Raw genomic sequence first — 3,597 nt, 5'->3', positions numbered from 1 at the left:
TATGTAACCAATCACCATCTAAACCTGAGCACCAGGCAGAATGGTACCATTACGTTTAAACAAAAACAAAAACATTTAAACAACTAATAGTAGGTAGGGAAGCCACTCATCCTGGTGGTGCAATGTAACAGTTTTCAGTTTCTCAGTCTTTCATATCAGAATCTTGGTCTTGCAGCTTCTTTTAGAGATCCTTTCTTTTGACCTAATGTGGCAGTAGCAACTTTGTGGGGGTCTCTGCAAACACAAAGACTAGTTGAGGATCAATTCCCATGAGGCAAAAAATAAACCTGGTTCAACAGGACTCAGGAGTGAGTGTTATTCCAAATTTCTACACCACGACAGCAGGCAGGTTATTTTAGATATCTTTAGGTACAGTACAATTTGGAAAATAGCTTTATAGGGAAAACTCAATGCACTGTGCACAATGACTTTTGCAGCTACTTGAACTTTATATTAAAGGTCTTAGTAAAGTTCATGTGACCTCCTTCATAAAAATAGTTTCCAGAGATTGACTACTTATAACATCTTAAAGGACTGTGGGAGGATCTGATGTGATCTTCTTCGCGCAGTATAAAATCTTCTTTGAAATGACAAGTCTGCATATTTAGCATTCTTTGTTTTCTCTGTGAACACAAGAACCTCGAGTCCTCTATATTTTCCTTTCTAATTTTTTAAAGAAAAAAAGAAGAAGCTGTAATAGAGAACAGGGTTGAATGCATTGCCTCTACAGCTAGTCTAATGAATATTGGCAAGCATAAGAAAATTTTAAGAGTAGCTTACAGAGGACCTAGGGAAGGGGAAAGCCAGTTTGAAAGTAGTGGCTATTTAAAGGTCATTTGAAAGATTTATTCTATCTCTTTATGCAAATCATTAAGTTGACCTTAAGCTCCTAGGCTTTGGTTGAACTGGGGGCGGGGCCTGTGCAGGGCGGAAAGTGAGTGCACAGCAGGCTGCTTGAAAGGCAAGAGCTTGGGCATCAGCAAGACACCATGCTCCAGGTGGGCCAAGAGAAGTACAGCACCTCCATAGGGGAGAAGATGCAAGGCTGGCCTGGATGGTGTGAAGAGTGTTCCTTTAAGCTGCAGCCCGGCGCCCTGGACAGCCTGCTGTGGGCACAGGAGGCAGATGAGGGCCCTGTGCCCTGTGTCTTCCGCCCCAATGTCACTTGCAAGCTCTTGCTTACCACCATACATCGCTTCGCTCATCGGCGAGGACAAGTTTCTGGGCCCGGCAAACATAGCTCTGGATGAGGTCTTCTGCGCAGGCTGTGCCCAACACACGCAGTGGTACAAGCTACACTCCAAGCCAGGCAAGAAGAAGGAGCGTGGTGAGATCCAGGTGACCATCCAGTTCACATGAAACAACCTGAGTGCCAGCATGTTTGCTTTCTCCATGAAGGACAAACCACAGTCTCCCTTCAGCAAGCTCAAGAACAAAGAGAAGGGCAAAGATGTGTGATCTTGAATCTGCCTTGTTGATTTTTCCAAGCAGCGCCCGGGAGGACCCTGAGTTAGGCAGCCAGAGCACTATGGGCAAAGACAAACATTTCTTCCCCCGAACAAGCTACGCAAGTCCTCGCTCACAAAGTCCAATACCTCTTTGAACTCCCTGTCCTCCACTAGTGTTGCCCTGGTCTACCAGGGCCCTGGATCTGAGCTCCTCACCAGCTCACCAAGCCACAGCAGGGGGTCTTGGGCCTTGGATGACCCTTGGGGCAGAGGCAGCCATGGCACCAGCAGCTTAGGGGCAGTACCTGGACAGGAGGAGCTGAGCAAGCACAGGCCAAAGTGCTGGCTCCAGGGGCCAATTGCTCTGGAGAGGAGAAGGGGGCCCGACCACCTGAGGAGAAGCCAGTCCAGGTTGCCACACCCATGGTGACATCCTCTGAGGCTGTGGCAGCAGAAAAGGAGCAGAAGCCCCCAATGGGGCTCTCCCATCACCACTACCACTACCAAGGGTTGAATCGGAATGAGCTGGGCCATCATGGCTCAGTTGGGGAGAAAGAGAATCCTTCTCTGGAATCCTCCCCTATCATTCATCCACCGGGGAGGAAAAGGCCAAGAGTAGCTGGTTTGGCCGGAGAGAATCCAAGGAACCAACTCAGAAGCCCAGCCACCTCCCATGCTGCTGCCACTGCTGCTGCTGCCACCATTGTCTTTGAAGCCACCCCACCCGGATTCTTGGACATCATCAATCTGTTTCTCAACTCCATGCAGAGCAACTCTTCTTTGAGGATCTCAAAACGGACATAGCACTAAATTCTCCCTCACCTGCTTCCTCTTTCCCCAGTGCTTGTAGGGCCAGCCTGCCTCCCCCCTCCCCCGCCCCACCCCTGGAAAGCGATGCCTGAGTGGGAACATCAACTTCAACATCTGTGCTGCTGGCAGGAGGCAACAAGAGGCCAGGAGTAGGATGCTGGCCTCTACAGGAATGGGGCTCGAGGAGGATGAGCTGGAAGACCCAGGCCCTAGGACTATGGCACTGAAAGCAACAGAGCCCCAGGGAGAGCCTGGGGGAGGAAGAGGAGGAAGCACCACATGACTAGAGCCCAAGGCTCCTGTGGACTCAGAACTGGAACAGTCAAGCACAAGTATGTCTGTCCCAGGGCCCCTTGGGTCATCAGGGACTGGTCCATCCACCAGAGCAGTCCAGTTGCACCTGCAAGCCTCAGCCTCCACACCAGACAGGGAGCTTCCTGCCGCAAAAGGGGGAGTGGGGCAGAGTCCGGCAGATAGTGGGGTATCTCTGTTCAGCTCCCCAGAAGTTCTCAGTGTGGGGTAGAGATTTCCTGGTTCAGATGACACTCCTGGAGGCTGGGATGAAGAGCCCCTCCCCCCCAAGATGGAAGGCAGCTTTTACAGGAGCTAAACACATTGGAGGATTCCTGGCCTTGGGATATGATCACCATTTCTCCTACAGCAGAGGTCGCTTCCCCTGTCATGAAGGGAGAGCCCGATGGGGTGCTTTCTCCCCAGGTGCAGCCTAAATCTCCAGATACTGAGTCCCAAGTGGGAAGGGAAAGGCTCCTGGCATTGCAGCTGGAGCCAGAGCCTGAGCAGGGATAGGATGAGGGGTCATGCCTTGGCCCACCACCTCCCAAGTCACCACACCTCTTCCCACACACACCAATTCTCAGGTGGAGGAGGACAAAGAGGAGGAAGAGAATGTTACAGGGGGGCTAGGTATCAGGGGCAGGGGTAGAAGAAGCCAGCAACCCAAGTGCATTGGTTTTGGTCCCCAAGAATTTAAGGAAGAGGGGGTAAATACAGTGTTGGAGGACATGCATAGACTGCCCTCTGGAACTCTGATAGGTGAATCAAAACCTGAAGACCCAGTAGAAGAAACTAGTGGCCCTGCGTTTGGAGACTGTCCACATAGTCCTACCAGCTGCCCTGAGGGACCTGTCCCCAGATCCCATAACTCAACCAGCTCAACTCTGCTGAGTCAATAGGTATCGGGGACCTCAGAGACAGGTGCGAGCATTGAAACCCAGAGCCAGGCTTTAGTTAAAGAGGGTTTTGAGCCTCCTTTAGTCCCCTCCCATCAGGCAGATCTGCAGTCAAGGAAGAGCAGGAGGAGGAGAAGGAGGAGGAGGAG

General features: G+C 51.2%; 1 pseudogene; it reads left to right on the top strand.

Moving 5' to 3' along the window:
- The first annotated feature begins 989 nt into the window (after positions 1 to 989).
- The window catches only part of LOC110327589, a 3,607-nt pseudogene continuing 999 nt past the window's right edge, over positions 990 to 3,597 (top strand).

The sequence above is a fragment of the Mus pahari genome, chromosome 10 (assembly GCF_900095145.1).
Source record: "Mus pahari chromosome 10, PAHARI_EIJ_v1.1, whole genome shotgun sequence".
Taxonomy (NCBI): Eukaryota; Metazoa; Chordata; class Mammalia; order Rodentia; family Muridae; genus Mus; species Mus pahari.
This window is presented reverse-complemented; position numbering and strand designations above follow the sequence as displayed.